At 39.5% G+C, this 12,528-nt stretch overlaps 1 long non-coding RNA gene across 1 annotated transcript; it reads right to left on the minus strand.

Moving 5' to 3' along the window:
• Positions 1-10,004: 10,004 nt before the first annotated feature.
• Positions 10,005-12,334, minus strand: LOC111975171 (uncharacterized). The gene is made up of 2 exons (XR_002878772.1): positions 12,141-12,334; positions 10,005-12,090 (listed from the first exon to the last, which is right to left on the minus strand). It is a non-coding gene; the product is annotated as an uncharacterized lncRNA (long non-coding RNA).
• Between the last annotated feature and the right edge of the window lie 194 nt (positions 12,335-12,528).

A 12,528-nucleotide genomic window follows, 5' to 3' on the forward strand; every position in this document is an offset into this window, starting at 1 on the left:
TTTTTACATTTTTTTTTGCTATCGTTCTTTTTTTTTTTTTTTACATCTGTTATTAGACAGTGGCAATGCATGGTCTTTTGCCTGCTAATGCCTGCAATGCAGTGAAGAAAACGATATGACAACAATAAAGTCTAATGTAACTGGCCCATCTAACAGTACAACTGGCCCCAGCTTGCCCCCCCCAGTTGAAATGGTCTAGAACCGCCACTGGCTACGGTATGAGAATGTATATCTGTTGTACCAACCCAAAATAAGATTAGTCGATTTAAGACCGGAGTAAGCAATGCACGTTCACGAGATTTGATGCTTCATTATTATGGTTGCTAGGCAGTGCCCGTTACTAGGCTGTTACCTTCCTCGTGGCAGATCTAAAAACTTTGCGAGGGATGCCACATCACTTGGCAAAATCCACCACTATGATGCACGTTTTCTTAACCACAACTGGATGGATCTATCAATAATTATTGTAGGAATGAATATCACAGAATTATGAAAATATAGTAGACTAATGCCATTGCAGACAAGTATCATATTGCTGCTTATTGAAACTCCCAAAGTCATCCAACCGTTTTAAAAACTTTAAAGCAATATCCGTGTGTTGTCAACTATCATTTCAGCACCGTTATGACTGGCACAGCATTATCGCTCTGCTTTGAGACAAGGGTGGGGACATCTTGATCAATCAATCAATGTCAGATTTTTGTTTTGACAGAATTTCCATTTGGATATTTGGTTACAATTAGGCTGGGAAAACGTTAGCCAAATTGAGGTGAGTGGTCATGATGATAATCTTTCGTCTAGTTTGCTCGTCAAGCAGTGTTATCAGAACATTTTGCTAGCATGTTATGTAGCCTAGCATAAAAAGTGGATTATTTTGCTCATCTCGTTTAGTAGCCCAGGCTATATCCTGACGGAGATTCACTGAAACAAACTCACATTGATTGATTTTCAGAAAAAGGAACTTCTGACAATCAATGAATGCGATTTTTTTTCACTGAATCTCCGTCGGGATATTTGGTTATTTGATCTCTGGCTGGGCAAATAAGTGGGAGGTGGCAGCTCATCGATTAGTTTGTTAATATCTAATTAGACACGTTTAGCACGCTATAATGTAGCATAAGTCAAGTGTATTATTTTGCTATTGACTCATGCATAGGCCACTCGAAAAGCCTGCGGAGGTTGTGATTTATGAACACGAAACTCACATCCTTTTGAAAATATAGATTGCTATTACTGTCTGTGCATATCATGAAAGAAGACAATCACAGGCGTGGCTCATAGAACAGCTGGTGCAACAGGTATAATGTTTTGGTACGGCATGAAGCACATTTTGGAACAGGCTTGATGTGTTGGTGATCTGAKCTAAAGCACAGGATAAGCTCAACCTTATCCTGAACACCAGAAACAACATWCTGCGATGAAATGGAATTAAAAATCTCTACCTTAATCTGTTGCTCCCATTTCTCCTWAAAAAAAATCCACACAGTTTATTTGCATATACAGTAAGAGATCACCAAAGCTCTCCTCCATCAGACAATATAGTATGCCACAGGTTCCCTCTATTTAGTATCAAATTGAAGGGATGAATTTGTAACCTCTCAGTCATCCTTTACCCTTACTTACACTGCATGGCACCATTTATTTACCAGGTTAATCCCATTGAGATGAAATAGGTTTCTTTCCATTTGTCTGGGAAACTAGGACTAATTCATCCTAGTATAAAGATTGTGAGAAAACTTGGGACTTCAAATTTGCTGCCATTTGTGGATGTGTTCATTTTGTAACTTTTTGATTTCCCACAGTTTTAATCTGCTGGATAGAAGAGCATGCACTTGTCTGAGTCTGTGAGTCTGCTTCAAATAACAACCTATAACAATTCAGCATTCAGACAGCGGAATGCCTGGCGGTCCAAATGATCAGGACTGTTACTATAAAATCAGGGGTTGGAACAGATTATTTTCCAATCGTTTCGTTCTGAACAGAACCATAATTTTTTGTTGTTGCTCCATTCTACTGTTCCGACCGGCAAAATAAAGTTCTGAACCGGTTCGAACCCCCAAAAAAGTAATGGTTTATATCATTCCTTTCTAAATCTCTGAAATATATATATATATATATTGACATTTGGCTCGACATTAAATTACTTCACCATGCCATGGAGCGGCCAAGCTATACAGTTGATTACATGCATTGGACAGACAAGTGTAGGGTGCGAGATGCGACTGAAATTTTGCGGGTGGGAGAGAGCAAGAGAGGGTGGAGGAGGAGGCTTGAAGCACTGGGCATCTTGTTATGACAMGCATTATATGAATTAGGCCCACAGAATTATACCTACGCAGGAGCGGCTTCTATGAAGGAACTTTTAATGTCTTTGAACTTCCGAGAGTTGGCTTACGTTGGACCAGAGCTAGCTAGCTAACAAGCGTATGTGTGCAGAGCAGCACTAGAATTAAAATAACACACGTCTTATCTTTTTGTAGTTAATAAATCTAACGTGAAATGTGATAACTAGAGTATCCTTAACTAGCAGTAAAAAAAGTGAATCCATTCTTCTCTAAAAATCTCTCTAATTTCTGAATCCCACTTGTAACATCAGTAAGCTACAGTAGCCTATACTTCGGAGGGGGATGGGCTGGTATATAGCCTACACACGCACTGGCAAAGATTTTCAYCTGGCAGGCAGACACTAGAATATGTTTCCGAGTGACAGAGTGAGGACTATGCATAGGCGCATTGTTGTGTTTTTTTGTGGGACTGGGGAAAAATTGCCAGGAACATAAAATAGCGTTATTAATCAAAAACAAAACAAAAAAAGGTAGTTATCATTACTATGCAATTATACAACAGCTTTGGTGAATACTCGATTCTGATAGGCGGATGAGGGAGCACATAATTTTTTAGAATGGATGCACATAACATTTCGCAATAACTTATCTCCTTAACTGTCATCATTGTCCCCCTGCTGCAGGTGCTGTTTGGTCTTTAATAACATCTGAATCACACATGAGCTCACTACCCCAGGCCTTGTTGTTTGAGTCACTATATTGACGCTCTTAGTCACAGACACCGAGGAAAGAGATGGGTAATCTGTGTTTATGTAGCCAGACTGACATGGCCTCAGCCTCACTCACTGCCAGGCCAGTCTTAACCATCCAGCATCATCAGGCCTCTATGGACCAGCCAGTCAGCCAGTGGATGCAGCCAGCCCAGYGCTCTGCTCACTAAGCCCCTTTCATAAGTGCCTCTTATTTACAATGCAAAAAAACACTCCTGATCCCTTACTGCTGCAGCTGCTGCTTCTCCTTCCGTTACATAAGAGCCACGAACACATCACAGCATCCGCTGGCAGTGACAGACTCTCAATAACCAACACCCAGGGACCAGAGTCACATCATTCTACACAGCCTGCACAGAAAAAGAGTCCCTTGAATTCTTACATAAAACGAAAAAGATGGAATGTGAGTCAGTCAGGGGCACAGACAATTGTGCCATCCTCTACAATCAAGCTACAAATAGTTGGGATTGTGGAGAAAAAAACTACACTAACAGTCTKATTGCAAACCAAATATTTTGTATGACGTGGTCTACTGGATGTTATACAATGACAGATTATATGCTGCATATCAGTCAAAACCATCCTGTATGCCAAATCCTGTACTGTAGCCAAATCCTATTTTTTCTATGTTTAGCTTTGGTGAACTAACACTCTCACATTACTCCCCTCCCCCCTTCTAGAACTGACTTTTCTGATTGCTACTTTATTGAGGGAAAATGTACTTACTGTGACTGTGATATGTGGTTGTCCCACCTAGCTATTTTAAGATGAATGCGCCAACTATAAGTCGCTCTGGAAAAGAGTGTATGCTAAATGCCTAACATGTAAAAATGCTACAGAGTGTGGTAGTAATGTCTGTGTGAATGTTTAATAAAACGTGTCCAAGGGTCATGTGTAAGGGGTCATGGTCAAAGGTCATTCTGTGAATCACTGCCTCATGTTGCTTGCTCTGTCATGTCATTCACTTGCACAGCAGACTGAGTTGCAACAAACAGGGTCAGGAAACAGTCAATAACACTATAAACCAGCTGAAACAGCCCAGATTCTAATAAGCAGCAAAACGTGCAGTCCTAAAACCCTAGTCTGAGATTATGAAGGATGGCGTATTTAATCCAAAAACTCAGCAATTAATGGGGTGAGGTCTATGTTATGACTGAGGAYGACACAGAAGTATGTTTTCTTGATATCCCCATTCATGACATGAATGAGCATGTATTTACTATACACCATAGGACATCAGCAGGTGCTTTTAGTAAGAATGATACCCATCAGTGTGGATAATGAACATTATGATGGCCTTGATGACAGATGTGATATTGCTTTTGCTATAAAATGCTATAGTGGATTATGTAGCCTAATGATAACTTTAATGTAGGCCTATCTAGTAGATGAAGAACCATATTAAAATGGAGTGTCAGCTCACATGAACACATGTTGTCTTGCCTACAAATAGGCTACAGTAGCTGCCACACTAAGACAGTGATGGCTGCAGGGTGGGTATAATTTGTGGAACGTTCCAACAGGAATCTGTCCCAAAAACTTCGTAAATGACAAGGTTGTCAACAAACAACGCATACAAAGTTGTATAGCGGCAGAATGAGATACCAGGTAGGGAGAGGGCTATTTAATTCAGTTTTTCATTCACCACGTTTATTCCCTGAAAATGTCTGTCCTCACTCTGGTAGCCTATGGACAACTATCAAGAACAAGCTACGTGGTGAGTTGATGCCTATTCGTCAGCTAGTTGAATTGATCCTGCTACTTTGTATGCGTTGTTTGTTGGCAACCTTGTACTTTTGTGACAGATTCCTGTTGGAACGTTCCACAAAATATACCCACCCATGGCTGCAGGTGATGTTTATTTTCACAAGTTGCAATTGAGAAAACTTCAGACATCTGGTAGCCAGTTGAAGTAGTTATATGAAATATCGTGCGGGTTTGGGATAGGAAGTGGGGATACATTAAAATGTACTAACGTTACCTGTATGAAACCTGCTTCCTAATAGTGAGGAAGCAGGTATCCGCTGTCAATGCCCCCGCACCTTCCAACCGCGTTGACACTTTTCCTGGACAATCCCCCGTCTTGAAGACTGGACAAGGTGATACCATTTCGGGCAGGAAAACGTCCTCCTCCTCAGCCAGTTCTTCTAAGGTTGGTGGCACCAGTATCGCCGTGGGTGAATCCGTAGAGCTGCGGACTATACGGTCCCCGGTATCCGGTGCCTCAGCCATCGACACCGTGCTGTGTAGTAACTGTGGAGCGCGGCAACCTAAAAAAAAAAAAAAAAAGCTTGTTTCCAACACTGGCAGTCCAAAGCAAAACTATGACTCGTCTTGTAATGTGACAAATATGCTTACAGATACTGACTTTGTTAGGCAGAATATACCTAGTTGTAGTCGCCAGTATTCACGCGAAGAAGGAAAACCTATAGGTTTACAGGGTCGTCACTAGTTACCACAGCCACAAAATCATAAACTCCGCCTATTTTTTTTCTTCTTCTTAAACCTAACCTTAACCACACTTCTAAGCGTATGCTTAACCCTACGTTTAAATAAAGAACAAAAAGCTATTTTTTTGTTATATCATGAATTTTTACAATATAGCCAATTATGACTCTGCGGTTGTGATAACTAGTAGAACCCGGGTTTACTGCTGTGCCGCTCTCTCATGACTCTGATCTCTGCGCGTAACCACACGTGGGGTCGTGAATAACGTTAGCGTGATCAAACAAAAGTGGAATATGCGGTTCGCCTTCAAAATAAATGTCCCCGATTGAAACTGATGCAAAGGGATGACAATAGTGGAATCATGACACAATTGTACAAAATAATGTTAAACAAAGTTGGAGTGTTGTTGTATAAATTATACAAAAGACAAAAAAAAGATTTCAGTTGAAATCTCACTGTGGATGTATAGTCAATAGTCCTGCAATAAGAGATTTGACGCTAGCTGTGTTCTGTGAGTGTCACTGAGTAGGCTGATACCCTATTTAAAGCTGCAATATGTAACTTTTTGAGCGACCCCTTACAAAAAAAGATACAAGTAAATGTGCAGTAACTGCAGTCGACTGTAGCATTTTGGATGCTGTAATTGCAGAATAACTGCAGTTGAACTGCCGTCATACTGCACTGTAACTGCAATTACACAGCAAAATTACTGTAGTAAAAAAAAACTGTTCGTTTTTAGTGCACTCTGACTGCAATCTTTTTTCGTAATGGACATGACTAAATTCACATAGAACTGTGTGTAGGCAGATCTGCCATTCTCATTGAAAGCAAGTCTAAGAAGCTGTAGATCTGTTCTATGTGCTCTATTTCTATGCTTCCCGCTTTTACTTTCAGTTTTGTACACCAGCTTCAAACAGCTGAAAATTACAATATTTTTTGGCTATTTAAAAGATATTTCACTGCAGTTTAGATGGTACAAGATTCTCTACATTTTCTACGCTTGTTTTGTCACATAAACTGTAATTAGTCAAACTATTAGAATGTTTGCATCCAGGAAATCCTGGAGTCTATACATCCACAGTGCGATTTCAACAGATTTATACTATTTGGTGTCAAATTAATTAACTATTGTCTTTCGTTAAATTGAAATAACAACATTCCAACCTGGCTTAGCATTATGGTGTACAATTGTGGCATGATTTAAATATTTGTATCAGTTTGCATCAGTTTCAATGGAGGACTTAGAAGGCAAACCTCCGATTCCACTATTGTTGCTCGTGCTTATGTTGTTCACAACACACTGGTCTCCCCCCTGGCTTCTGCATTCACGGTACCTCTGTAAACTCTTTCTGAGAAAATAAAAATACTTCCAATCAAATAAAAGATTGGAGGTTAAACTGGAATTGTTCCAGCCTACTTTCTATTTTCCAGTGAACCAAACATGCAATTAGGCCTATAGGCTACTCTTCTTCAATTGGGTATGTTACCACATTGATCCATTGCATTGTTCACAGTTGGCCGTTTGCTTTTTTATTAGGAAGACTACGTCACTGTGGTGGCCTAACTCAAACAATACTTTGAAAAGGCCTGAGTGATGATTAACCTGTGTAACCTTATGTTAGTCAACCATGGTATGCTACACACAATATAGCCTACTTTAAGCCATTTATCAAATCGTCCTTACAAAGGGCTGTAAAACTGGTTGTACTGGTTAATACAATTCCTTAGGAAACAGGAAGCTGCCCTACACAAATGACCCAAAGGAAAACTACACCAAAACAGTGCCATGAGATCATTTGCAGTTGATTGGGTTATTTTGAGCATTTTGTTATAGGTAGACTATAGTATAGGCCTAATTAGTTGTTGGACCCACTGCAATTTAGAACTATTTGAATGATTAGTACAACGATGATGGTTATGAAAACGGTTACACTGGAACTGGGGCAATCAATGTCTGACCTCTTCTGGGCTCTTGTTATACAGTATGTGACCTGGTGTTACCCAGTGAGTCAGACCATCACAGCCACAAGATGAAATATGCCTGAATTTTATGCCACCATTTTTCCTAACCAGGGAGTTAAAATATTACTTACAAATAGGCAAGAACATGTTTTAGTTTATCAAAAGGGGACAGTTGAATGTGGACAGGAACAGATAACTTTGTTCTAATACCCACAATCCATGCGGCACAGAGCACAGCTATATGGATCCGGGTATTTTTTCAGTAAGGTCAGTTTATGGGGGCATTAGGCTGCGGTCGATTACTCCAGCTAAGGATCTTATGTAGGATAGGAGGAGGTTAAAAGGGAATTACTCTAAATTCACTGTGTGATCTTCTGGTGGCAGACCAAGACGCTGGCTAATGGTTGGCATCTGAGAGCACCCCCACCAGTTCACTATTATCACAGTGAACTAAAGCAGATATCATGTCAGGTATGTATGTGGAAAACACTACATGAATGTACGTCCTTTAATCTCTCAATTTCCCACGGGTTAGTGTCATCCGGGTTAGGGTTTGGCCTGGGTAGGCCGTCATTGTCAATAAGAATTTGTTCTTAACTGACTTGCCTAGTTAAATAAATGTTAAATAAAAACATATAAATAATGTGCATGTATATAAAGTATCATGTACCCGCCATAGACAATGTAACTCTCCAAACATATAGTCATGTAATCAGGCATGCATATGCATACAGTTAATTTACATTACAGTTTGGATGGAACAGTTGCTCCACCACCCAAAGTCAATAGGAGGGAGCCACACCTCTGTATAGAGCCCTGACTGAAAAAAACAGACTAAATACAAATAAATACTAAAATTAATTATACTGTACATGCAAAGCATTTGGGGCATGTAAATGACTAGTGACAGTCGATTTAGTGACAGTTTGAATCGACTTCCTTGGAAATGTAATGGAGCAGATTAAACGCTGTTTTAATTTATTTAGATAAGACATTAGGTTTTAGCTATATGAGAAAGGTGTTTATCGAGAGACTCTTCAGCATGCGAAGATAGTGGAATAATCTCTACTACTTACCTCGGTTTGTGATATATTGGGAGCTGGAGTGAAGCTGAACATTTATTTATTCAGTGTGTCACTGCTAGTCCAGTCCAAAGAATGCACTCCACAATTTCCATTATTCATACTAGATGTTTCATGCAGTGCATATTCAATCTAGAGAGTCTGTTTGTTTTTTTTGTTTTTTACAAAGAATCATTGTATTGTACTGTGGTGAGAAGTGTGCTCAGGTGGTTTGTGCTGGATGAAGAAGAGGTAACTAGGTTAGACTGTGAATTGACATTGCCATGGAAATGAGAGGACTAGGAACTCAGACAGCCAGGTTTTTCCAGTCTTTATAATTGTCTGCTCTTCGCCATGGCAGCCCAGTCTTGAGTCCTGAATCAAATACCCCATCACAGGACAAAGCTGTTGCATACTATCATGGTAACAAATAATACATTCAATATTCTTCTCCATAAAACAGAGCAAATGCGCAGAGCAAACTGATCAATCTAAATACTTCACTGTCATATATCAGGCATAGGAGGCTTTTCTATATGTGCAAAACAAAGAGCTATATTAAGATTCACACAGGAGAGCAACGCCTAAACATGAGGATGCAAAAACTGAAGCGAAAGACCATTCTCTGGCCTTTATACGGAGATTAKGGCAAGGACTGTACGAGGATTACATAAAACTGCATGGTAAACGCTATTGGGACAAAGCCCTTTCCCCCTTTCTAATCCAAAGAGTGAGTTATTACACTGACATGTAGTTGATATATAGGCGGCAAACAAGGGGGAAAGAGGACATTCTGTTTCCTACTCAGTGGAAGCGATGTGTTTATGAAATAAAAAATATAGCAAAAAAAAATGTGTGTGCTATCTATGACAAATGTGCAGTTTCAAGCCGTCCTATGCACAATACTGTACCCTGGTCCCTAAATTACACCAACACTTTATTTGAAGGGGGTATATAAACATTTAGGTTTTTGTCACGTTTACGTGATATTCTGCCACTGGATTGGCAGTGAATACTTGTGATTGAACTGGCTCACCACCTCTGCATTTAGTGGCTTGTTCCAAGCTCTCACACGTTTTAAAGCTGTGATTATGTTTCCAGAGAGTAAGTGACCTGATTTTCTATTCATATTTCGATATTGATACCAAACAAACACCTACGCTAGGTTCTGATATAATACAGCGGAGACAGCCACTTGGGTAAGTGCTTGTGTGTTAGTGTTTTATGATTCAGTTAAGAAAGCAAACCGTGGTCTACTTTTTGAGGGATGATGCGGTTAGAATCAGGTTAGCCAAAATGGATGGACTAACAAAGTCCGACCTCTTGTGGCGATACTGAGAATAAAGCTTGCCTGCACTTCCCAATGATATAACAACCACTAGGCACAAAAACTAGATTGCAATGAATGCAAATGATTGCGCCGAATGCATTACTCAATGATATCAGGGCACAGAGACACAGTAACGAAGYAGACGGTGTTATGCTGATGCAATTTTTTATATTTTGCTTGATACTAACTCTACTTACTAACACTACTATTAAAGAGACTGATACAGAAAGGCAATACAGAAAGGCTCCTGTGGCTTACCCAGAAATACATGCAATTTACTTGTACAGCCACAGTGTGAAAGGTCAGCAACTGGCTAGTTCCTTCCCAAAGGCGCCAGGTGAATACCAAAATACATTTCAAATACAAAAATACATCCCCTTATTTACAGCAAAAGCATTCACTTTGTCTTATGTACAAAAGGGCACACATTATGAACGCCAACAAACACATGGAATGTTTGGTAAGATTTGCATCATTTCACTTTGAATTATAATAGCCTTGTAAAATCCCTCACGCAGGTTTTGAAGCAGTTTTCTACCACACATTTGGGGGACAAATTACAAAAGATTGACCCTGGTTCAACCAGATAACTCAGTCTGACTTGATTTACTGTGTTATGCATGATCCCAATGGTTTAGTGTTGTCACAGTCATCAGAGAGCCTGTTCAAGATCAGCACATTGGACAGATTATAGAATATAGAGTAGCAGTCATTTATACCAGGTACTGCTTTAAGACAACCTAAAGATGGTGGAGCAGGTAGGGTAGAGGGGGCTGGGGTGGGTTGGGACAACTAAGCAACCATTTGATCAGTAAAAGGTGTGTTTATAGAAGGCAAGTGGGTGAGGGCTGGACACCTTCCAGGGCATCTGGTTGAACCTTAGTTACACATCTATTAATCAAACGAAAGGACAAACATAGACAAACAGTATCTTGACAGGAAGCAATCTACATTTTCAATATACACACATTATCAGTGTACTCAGTTAACCAACTCTACATTTGTCAGGTAATGTGCACTAAGATATATGACAGGTGACAACTAGGAAACAAAACCGACTAAGAAATGATATGGTTCTGATTAATAGGGTAGGTAGTGATTTTACAAACCATTTGACAGAAAATGAATAATGCAAATCTAATGACATGTTAGAGTAAAATACATATTAATTACATGGAAGGATTGTGAGTCTTGCCTCCCCTGAATATACACAGACAAGCCACAGTTGTGAGTAAGCAAGTGAAATCTATGAAAAGCAACATACTGGACGTTAAGCTCAGACTCCAAGGCCACTGGCTGACTCAGATCCTCCATGCCTCCTCCACAGAGCCTGGGCCGTCTACTCAAACCCTCCTACCTAGCATTACGCAATCTCATTTAGCGTCAGTGGGCCGCCCCACGCACTCCTTACACAATCTCTCTCTCCCTCTCTCGCCCTCAAACAACACAGCAGGAAGAGGAGGGAACACCAGAATATATTCTATTCAATGTAACAAGGTTCTTCACAACAAAAAACTCTGCATGAAAAGATTTTTGTATTATTTTGCTGCCCGGAGTGACTGTTTTTTAGAAGCATTATCAACAGAATTGTGTTCTTTAGAGTGAACAGTTTCTTTGGGCACTACTGTAAATCGTGATGTGATTTTTTTTTTACCCCCAGTGGATTCTGAACTTTGATATTCAATTTAAAATATACTCTATTTTCACATTCACAATGACATTAGGGCTGAATGYACTTTTGGCATAATGATGATATTCATTCTTTTTTTTTGGTGGAGAAAATGTATTCTCTTGGTAGTGTATTGACTATTTTTGTAAAGATGGGCAGTTTTGAGTCTTTTGGACTAGAGAAGGCTTTGCTCCAGTGAGGAAGTATTGTACACCCTTGGTATGTATTTACACTGATTGTCCCTGTTCATGTTTTTTCAATATATACAAAACTTTCTTGATACAGAAATAAATACAAAAACAGACAAACTGTGTAACAGTTAAGACAACAAGATCATGTAAACATTACATCATAATTGATATTCATAAAAAGAAAAGTTCACAATATTTTTTAGCATAAAATAAATATGCTCTTTTTTTGATGCCAATAATACGTATATATTACATATGATTTAGTTTGCATAAAGAGTCAAATAATAAAATGAACAACCCCATGTGGATGGCGTGAGAATACAAAAACTGAAAGAGTTTGAAGGCACTTATGCCCATTAGCTTGCAAGGTCGACCTGAAGACAAAAAAAGTGCAATGCATATACAAGCTTAAACATTATGGGACAAAATGTGGTCAAATGGAAAATAAATGCCTTTGAAAGATGTATAATTCTAGCATGAGGCAATAGAGTGCATTTTAAGCGCTTTAAGCGAAAGGTAATAGAGGACAATCTTTGGAAAGTATCTATTAAAATATTTGCATGACCAATTGTGAAGTAGGAGAGGGAATTTCTATAACAGAACAACTGGAATTATAAATACCCCCCCCCCACCACCACCCCACATCCCTATCCCCCCCACCCTCCTATCCAATTTGCTACAGATCCGCTATAGATCACCCTTCACCTGAAGTACCCCCTGTGTTCTAAATATTTGTGGAAGTCCTTGAAAAAGCAACAGTGTGATGGAATCTGAGGAGCACTTCATCTGCACAGAAGCACTGCAACCACACT

This window comes from Salvelinus sp. IW2-2015, linkage group LG15, assembly GCF_002910315.2.
Source record: "Salvelinus sp. IW2-2015 linkage group LG15, ASM291031v2, whole genome shotgun sequence".
In the NCBI taxonomy this organism is placed as follows: Eukaryota; Metazoa; Chordata; class Actinopteri; order Salmoniformes; family Salmonidae; genus Salvelinus; species Salvelinus sp. IW2-2015.